General features: G+C 47.0%; 1 long non-coding RNA gene and 1 pseudogene across 5 annotated transcripts; both read right to left on the bottom strand.

Moving 5' to 3' along the window:
• Window positions 1-446: 446 nt before the first annotated feature.
• Window positions 447-4,465, bottom strand: LOC115250392 (uncharacterized). Of its 5 annotated transcripts, none has more exons than XR_003888939.1 (4): window positions 4,442-4,465; window positions 4,296-4,337; window positions 1,717-3,249; window positions 447-1,498 (listed from the first exon to the last, which is right to left on the bottom strand). It is a non-coding gene; the product is annotated as an uncharacterized lncRNA (long non-coding RNA). The 5 variants fall into 5 exon arrangements; XR_003888941.1 differs by having other exon boundaries at window positions 4,304-4,337; window positions 4,442-4,456; XR_003888940.1 differs by lacking the exon at window positions 4,296-4,337.
• Window positions 4,466-6,274, bottom strand: LOC115250360 (carbonic anhydrase 14-like; annotated as a pseudogene).
• Window positions 6,275-8,736: the final 2,462 nt, after the last annotated feature.

The following is an 8,736-nucleotide window of genomic DNA, read 5'->3' as shown; positions in this document are numbered from 1 at the left end:
GAATCTGAAATTATGAAGATAAATAAGGCTTAAATTATGCAAATGCTACATTTTGACACACTTATTCCTGAAGGCTTAAAAAGTAAAAACGCCTCATGCAGCTAATAGGCATTACCTGAAATTAAAAACACATTAATCACACAAACATCCTTAAAACTTGATAACACAGCTCCCATAGAGACGAATACATGAAAAACATCAGCCGAATGTGTTAAATTGAGGATTGATGGTAACGGAAAACATTTTTTAACTCTTTTCTACTCCATCAGCTTTGCCCAAGTTTTAATTAATATTCATGAATCAAAAATTAAAAAGCAGCTCCACCAGTTAGCAGTTCTCCCTCCTGAGGATAAAACTTTATTTATCTTGTAAACTAAACGGAGCTATCATCTGTAAATTTATGCTTTTATTCCTCTGTAGAGTCCAACAAATACAGGAAGTCCAAGTCTTATATCAGGATTTTATTGGTGCAGCAAATCAGAAATGATCTCGGACATTTTGACTGTGGTCGCACTCCTCTGACTTCAACATGTAATATTTCATAAAATCTTAACAAGGACCTCACAAAACCAGTCATCAAACTTGAGTCACACCTGCGTGCACAGGTGAACACGTCACCGTTTACAGTCAACAGGTCGGCCTTATATTTAGAGTTCTAGTCTTAACCTTTAGCTTATAGCACATGCATGAAGTTGTAAATGAGCCTTTGAATCCTACTGACCACTGTAGTGCCTTCTGAACGATCTCGCCGCTTCACATCCGCTGATTTCCCCAAATCATATTAGCAGGAGGAGCGATACTGGCTGAAGTCCCGATATTTGAGCGTGAATTTGACGTCTCCATGTGTCCAGAGGGAGACTCCACGAATGAAACCCCTCTTCTCCTGGCTTAACTCAAGCAGTTGAGATTGATCAGAAGTAACGTGAGGATGGAGAGAGGCAGCCAGAGCCAGGTCGCCGCCAGGCGGGGAGCGTGACCTTTGCCCTGCGGGTCCTGGCAGGCTTTGGAGGTGTAGCCTGGCTTTGAATCCTCGGGGTTCCCTTCGAAATGGACCGGCAGGCAGTCGTCCCCCAGCATCTCGCAGGCCAGGATCAGGTGCTTGGTCTCCTCTCGGACGCTCTTGATGCCGCAGGTTCCGGGTTCGCTCCTCACCGTCACGAAGGTGAACGCCTTCTCGCTGATGCACAGGTTGTCCTTGTACGTCTTCCCCCCCCTTGCCGGTGCACACCTCCCTCACCCTGTCCAGGTCGCCTGGGTTGAGGAAGGACTGCGTGGGTCTGCCGCAGCCAGTTTTGTCCTTGATGTAGTTCTTCCACTCCTCCCAGTCCAGAGAGGTCGGCGTCCCGGCGGGCAGGTGGCGCTGCAGGAAGGTTTTGTAGCCCTTGTTTGAGCGAGCGCGCTGGCAGGGGGCCTCGTTTCTGACGAAGGCGTGAGAGCCCAGCAACAGACAGTAGGAGACTGTGAAAAACAGCCCGGGGGCAAACATTCTCCACCGGCCCTGCAGGGCAACAGACAGGTTAGAGGAGGAGAAGAAGGTTCCACACCCTTCCACCACGGCCCGGAGCCGCTGAGCCAAGCACAGCCTCTAAAACATGGTCATATAAACAACCCAGGGAGGAGCAGCCAGGCACGTCCACAGCTGTTGGAGGCTTTATTTCTAACATGAAACCAGGAGAGGAAGTCAGTGACAGCTGTCTGGAGGCAGGACTTTCTTACCTTGGTTTAACAGAAGTGCAGCTCTTGTTTAAGGTCCCCGAGACCCAAATGAAACCTGGGATCTTTCTGCCGTTCAGTTCTGCTTCAGCATTGTACTTCCTGTGGGAGTGGCCTAAGCTGTGTGAGCATGTGTGTGTGTGTGTGTGTGTGTGTGTGTGTGTCTTGGCTCCACCCACACTATCCTGCTTTAGAGCAGCAACATGGCGACTCAGGATCCCATTACAGCCATGAATCCCAGCTAAAGGTCCCGGGAGCTTTTTTTGGACCCCGACAGTGCGTCCTGCTTCCACGTCTTTCCTTCACATGGTTTTTTCCCTCTTTCGCTTGTTTCTGCTTTGGAAATGAGCAGCCGGCAGGCCCGCTGACACCCTCCGTGCCTTCTTCATGCTCCGCAGGCATTTAGGTCACCGTCGATGAAGAGAGTCCACTGTTTTTGGCCGTTTGATTATTATCGCTGGAATGAGTGTGAAGTCCATCCAGGAATGGAAGTTATTCATCAACTGATGTGGCTGCCTCTGACCTTGACCAGCGTGCACTTTCTGATAAAATAGATTATGTTTTTATGGCTCTGTCACGATGAGCAAGAGTCTGGGGTCCAGGCCTTCCATCCCTCAACACTGAGGAACTTAAGCAATTATCTTGTCATTTAAAAAAATTCCAAGCATTTGTGAAAGCCAAAAGGGCTCATTTTAGTTAGAAAATAGTTTTGGTAGAAATAATCACTTAATTACCAAATCATTATCTAATTCAACTCCCATGCCTTTAATTTTCTTCATATCATCAGCTGCATTGGTTTGGATGAATCAAATACTTGTAAAAAGGATTCTGTATAAGATTTTTGATTTATTAGCATTGACCTGAGTCATTTTAAGGTCTTTTTGGCAGCTTCTACTGGAAGCCTATAAGAACCAAATACCCATAATCTTGCATGAAGAAATGATTTTAATAATGTGCATCCAGTATTTTAATAATGTGCACTGGTTGACAGGTTGTAGTGTATAGAATGTAGAAATTGTTGTGTATTGTGATACAAAACGTGTCAAACGTGTGTAATCAACAGAACAAAAAGGAAATGATAGCATAAATTAAGTGTGAACAACAAGTAAACCCTTTAAATGTTGATTACATTTTCAGTGTGCATGTCTTTCAAGGCAGGATGAAATTATAACAATAAAACCACAAAAAATAAATCAGAGCAAGTATTTACATGAAATCATTCATGACGTTTCAAGCATTGAGAGTCCAAGAAAAAGAAAACAGAAATAATTCAGACACAAGCTAAAAAATACATCTGATACCCAACGGCCAGCATTACTGAGTTTTCATTTTATAAGCAGATCAGGTGATTTGTCCTGTCACCAGATTCAGACATGAACTAATTCCTTTTTTAAAAGTGCGTTTCTGAGACGGCGGTGTGACGTCAGCTAGGGCTCAGTTGGAGGACGCGACGAGTGTTCTTTCTTTTCTCCTCCGGATGTCGCCTTCAGAGCCACGTCGTTTTTAGTCTCTTTAGTCTTCTCGGGTTCCTTCCCCCTGAAACATCAAACGAAAGAATTAATCTCTCTCACCCCCCGCTGCGCTGGTAATTCATGCGTGCGATGTAGTTTGCATTAGTGTCCAGCAGGGGGCAGTATTGGTTAAAGGACACAGGAAAGCGCTTACGTTTCAGGGGTTTAGCAGCAGATTAAATATACAAAAAATGTTAATACGTTACGTTAAAAATTTAGTACATGATGGGAAGAAAAGGTTTAACATGTTATAACCACTGGAGTGGTGTCGTGTGTATCCTATTTTGTGGCTAATTCGGAAGTAGAGGTTGGGTATTTAGCATTTATCTTGCGTGTTCTCATAATCTGATGAATTTTCCGCAAGGGTTAAACCTCTACAAGAACTGTTAAAGTGTCGCACAAGAGGACAGGTCACTGTGAATAGACAGAGGAAGTGAAAAGGACGTATTCAGGAATCTAAAATCTTAGAGGTCGAAGTTTTGGAGCGGTGACCTTGGCATGGCAGCTGGCTGATTATTGGACAGGACATCCCAGCTAGAGGTAGAGCTGTCACAGATCACAAAGCACAATCACACAGTGATAAGCAGAGAGGGTTTCGATTTCTCCTCGGCTAGATAGAGTTATAGTGGCAAATCGACATCACTGATCGGCACATTAAAGTCAGAGAGGTCTGAGGTCTCCATGACAACAGGACACACCATGAAGGAGCCTCCTTTCTTAACTGTTGTGTACACAGAGGGGGATGTTCGCAGGTATGAGGGATGGAAACACATGTCAGAATCGGGTGTTAAACACGTGGCTGGTAGGACGACAGCCACCACACGATGGTTTTAATCATTTTTGAGGGAGAATACGAGGAAACAGCCGTGTTATTGCAGCAGAGGTCAGGGGATCCGATTATCGTCAGCGCTGATCTGGGATTGGTTTTGGTTCTGGAGGCGTTTTAATTAGAGACGAAAGGTCACAGACTGCAAATGCTGCACGTTTAGCACATCAGATGACGTGTTTGGGAAAAGATCTGCGCCTCAGATGATCAGAAGCTCGAACTTGTACTGAAACCACGCGAAGCACCTGTTTACCCCGACGGCTTCACGGCGGAGCAATGAGAAAAATCTGCAGAGACACGGAGATGTGCAATCAGCCCGGCCACAGGTCGGCCGGCACCGGCCACTTTAACCCGTCTGAACCCGGAGGTTGGCGGAGGCCGCCCTCCTTACCGGATGGTTTTCACGATGAAGCGGGACGATCACCGCCAGTCCCACGCAGCCGCACATGGCTCCGATGACTATGGCCGTGACTTCGCCTGCCATGACGCGGGGGTTTTCACAAAGATCGTTAGGGTGACGTCGTCAGTCCGACGTTTAGCCCAGGAGGCTTTTAGACGCATACTCACCAGAAGAGAGCTCCTTCCACGACTCTGCAACACAGGTAGATACAACATTAATCAGGCGGTAGAATTCCTCTGCTCCTCGCTCAGGCTTGTGGAACGATCCTCTGAAGCTGCTGTCAGCAGTTAGGATTCAGTGTGGTCACCACACCAACTGACCTTTGACCCTCAGGGTCCCTCACTCAGGACAAGGATCTTTCCCCTTTCACGCCCCCCCCCCCCCCCCCCCCCCCCCCCCCCCCATCGGTCCTCACTTACCAACAATACAGTTGGTGTTTCATTTGTGTAAATCCTCCTGTGTAGTAACCAGCCAACGAACTTCCTGCCCTCTAAAGACTCTGTTTCCTCAGACAAAGTCAGCGGTAATCCTCAATATTCCCACATTGCGCTCCACATTCCACCCGTGCTAATGACTAGCTCTGGATGGCCCGGCCACTCACTTGATGTTAAGAAGACGTTTGTTAGTGCCATAATCCAATAATGCTGCAATGCTGTTCGGCTTAGCGCTGCGGTTTGTATTTTAAAAAGCTTACGTCCATAGTTCAGAATCACAAGTTACGACTCACATCAGTTAATAAACCAGCTAAGCCACCTGCCAGCAGATGGGAATGTTCGAGCTCCTCCATCCTCCTCTTGTGTCAGTCTTACCTGCAGAAAACGAGGTTAGGACGACTCTGTGGTTGAGCGGCTGTGTGGAGCGAAAATTATCCTGCAGCAGCATCTTGTCTGCGTCCGCAGATCTACTGGAGTAAAGCGTGGTCTCCATTTTTTAGGAGCTGTGGGAAGAGCGGAAGGTTGGTCCACCTTGTAAAACGCAGCCCTTGTCCTAAAGAAAACGGCCCGCTTGGCTCAGTCCCCTATTGAGAGCTGAGGAGTGTCATTATATGAAATTGTGTGTTTGACCTGGGCCTTGAGATTTGGACCCGCTCGTGGAAGAGCGTCCAGGTGACGCTCTGGTGGCAGGGCGGGCGTTGGTGAGGGAACCGTTTGTTGTAGCGGTAGTACCCGCCGCAGATCCTTCGGTAGCAAAGACTGGATGTCAAATCGCTGGGATGTTGACCTTCTGATCTGCCGACGAGAGACAAGAAACACCCAAATGTTCCCCTGGGATTTCACCTTTCGCTGGTTTTAAACTGTCTCCGTCTTACCTGCGTGTCTGACGCGGCTCAGGTAGTTCAGGATGCTGTCATACGCCGGGTTGCTCTCCTCACCTGTCTGGGGAACTAGTGGTAAGGCTTCAATGTTTATCACCACTGCTAATATGTTTATATTATGCTGTATATATGCTTATAACGTTTCTAATCTTATCTGTATTTATTTATTCTGTTTCTATACTTTGTATAGGTTGCTACTACAATTCAATTTCCTCACAGGGATTAATAAAGTACATCTTAATCTTAATCTTAAATCATAAAAGACATCTTATGATTTGTCATTATTCTCGTGTGCTGTTTCCTGCCTTGTTTTTATTACCACAATGAGAATGGCCAGGACGGCCAGGCCGTCCCTCTGGGTCATGGCGGCGGACATGTTGGGATAGAGCTCCGAGTTTGTAGTGCACAGGTGCAGCTGCAGAGGAGAAGATCGACATGACAACTGAAAGAGTGTGAGCACACGCACGATTGACACCTTCAGTAGAGACCTTTTGACTGTCACACGGCATTTTTGCAGCCTGCTGAGCGCCGGTCTGATCAATAGTTGTTTATATTTGCATTTTCTCCCCCACACAATGCCATCGGCTGGTTTTTAATCTGCTTAGAGTCCCGCTGTCAGGCCTTCCGCTTCCTCTCTTGCTCGTCCCCAGATGGTTGTGTGCTGGCACACCTGCAGGCTGAGAAGGATTTACCCTTCTGTCTCCTTCTGCAGATCTGTTAATTACAGCTCTGGAACCTGCAGCGCGCCGTTCAAAGGAAGCGCCACGTTCTCTCTCTTCTTATTTCCATCTCGATCTCTTCCTGTTTTTTTCCAGTCTCACCACCTCACAGATATTGTCACTGCTGTTGCGCCACCAACAGATTCAAGCAGAAGCGCCTTTTTCTTCACTGCCAGAGACTTTTAGTCAGGTTAAAAAGTGCACGAGGTTCCGGTGGGCTGTGGTGTTTCCACACGGAACAAAAAGCGAGGATGATGTGGTGGAACTTCGACGGCCACTCGGAGTTCTCAGAGTTTCGAAAGTTCCAGTGTTTTGTGCGAGCACAAAGGAGGAAATCTGCGATTCAATGAGCCCCCACTGGGTTGAACCCAGACCAGCCGTAAAATCCTCAACGGCACTTCAACGCCGTCCAAAGTTCAACCCGGGGCGGCGTCCGGCTGCACACCGCCCGTCACCATCTCTTTCCAAATATGTGAAATGTGCTGGGAGCTTCTGCAGCTTCCTGTGAGGAAGGATCCTGATTGACAGGTGAACTGATGCATGAATGAGAAGGGAATTAACTTTTAATATTCCCCACTCCTGTTAATGAGCAAAAACCGAAGATAGACAGGAATATTCGACTTCAGATCAGATTGTTGGACTATTTTCAGTTTATTTTCACTTCAGAACCTTTTTAGATTGTAGCTGTGTAGCTCAGCCACGTCCTGCCTGACTTAAACGGGTCTGAAGGAGCATTTCTGGGCTGTTCCCAGTGTGTGTCTCTCCTGGAACCCCTTGATGTCTCAGCTGTGTTCCAACGCACCTCTGCATCTGCACTCAGCCCGTTGATGGTGTGCTCGCTGCCCCCGTGGCTCGGGCCCCCCGCTCCCCCCAGTGGAGGTGCATCTGCACTGCTGTGAAGAGCCACGGCAACCCCGACAGGCCATCCAGTCTGGGAGCTCAACCACAGCTGACGGAGACAGAAACGAGACCTGAACCCCCCGAAGTGCCGGCGTGGCGTGAAGGCAGCGCTGCCGGGGTGACGAGCGAGGGTGAAGCAGCAATAAACAGATGAGCCGCAGCGCTGCTGGGATACCTCCCAGAGAGCTCCCGGGAGCCATATTTACCTGTGTGTCCATTATTGTGGAGAGTGAAGGGCTTGTGTCCGTGCTGGTCGTAGCCCAGTGGGGTCAGAGGGGTCAGGCCGGGGTCAAATCTAGTCCGCGGTGGTCGCCACGTCCACGGGGGACTGAGAGGAGCCGCCGCAGGCAGGGAAATGCTGCGACCACTCGGTCTGGACCCACCAAGCCTTTCACAGGAGCAGAGACAGAAGCGATGAGGTTCACCTGATCACACAGCCCACTGACTCTCAGCCATTCGGTGAAAAGACTCATTGATCTGCCTGATTATACGACACAATTGCTCCTCGGGCCCGGCGCCGCAGCGTCGAGGTTCAGTAGAAAACGCTGAAAACGGAATATTAGAGGGCGTAAAATCCTGCACAAACGCTGCGATTTACAACCCTGCCTGAGTTACAATAACAACTCCACTAGAGAGTAGTTCAGCCACTAATTACATAGATTTTAATCCTATAAAATGATCAATAATACAATTATAGAGGAATTAGCTTTTTTTTAATAATAAACTGTCGTCCAAATGCATTTGACATTTAACCAAGTGTGTTTTACACTGATTACTGAGCTGCGTATAAAATAAATATAAATGTTCTCATTTCCTCCAGCAAATAATCTGATTATCAGCACTACAATTCTATTTTCATAGCAATGTATTAGCAATTAAATTAATAATAATTGACTTGATAAAGATGGAATTTTATTGGAAGACTTAAAAAAAATCAACACTTTAAAGGAAGTATTGTAAATCTGCTAGAAATGTTGCAATCAGAGTTATATTCATTTAAAGCGAATGATTTATATATCTGAATATCTAAAATCTGATTTATTAAAAATATCAAATGCTAAAAAATGTAGAAATGAAACACGTACATTTATTGACAAACAACAACTCCAAATATCAGCTCTACAAATAATTCGCCTGCACCAAATTAATGCACGCGCACATGTAATTCTCAGAAATGTGCACGTTATTCACGTTTATAGAGGAACATTGAGAACCGGGAGCGAAATAAAAGCTGGTCCCGACAGTGTGATGGAGGAGAGAAAAGAATCTGAATTTCAATTGCAGGAATTCTTCACACGGCAGTGGCACAAGTGAGGCTGCACGACGGACAGGAGCCAACATGGGCGAATATG

The sequence above is a fragment of the Takifugu rubripes genome, chromosome 7, assembly GCF_901000725.2.
Source record: "Takifugu rubripes chromosome 7, fTakRub1.2, whole genome shotgun sequence".
Lineage (NCBI taxonomy): Eukaryota > Metazoa > Chordata > Actinopteri > Tetraodontiformes > Tetraodontidae > Takifugu > Takifugu rubripes.
This window is presented reverse-complemented; position numbering and strand designations above follow the sequence as displayed.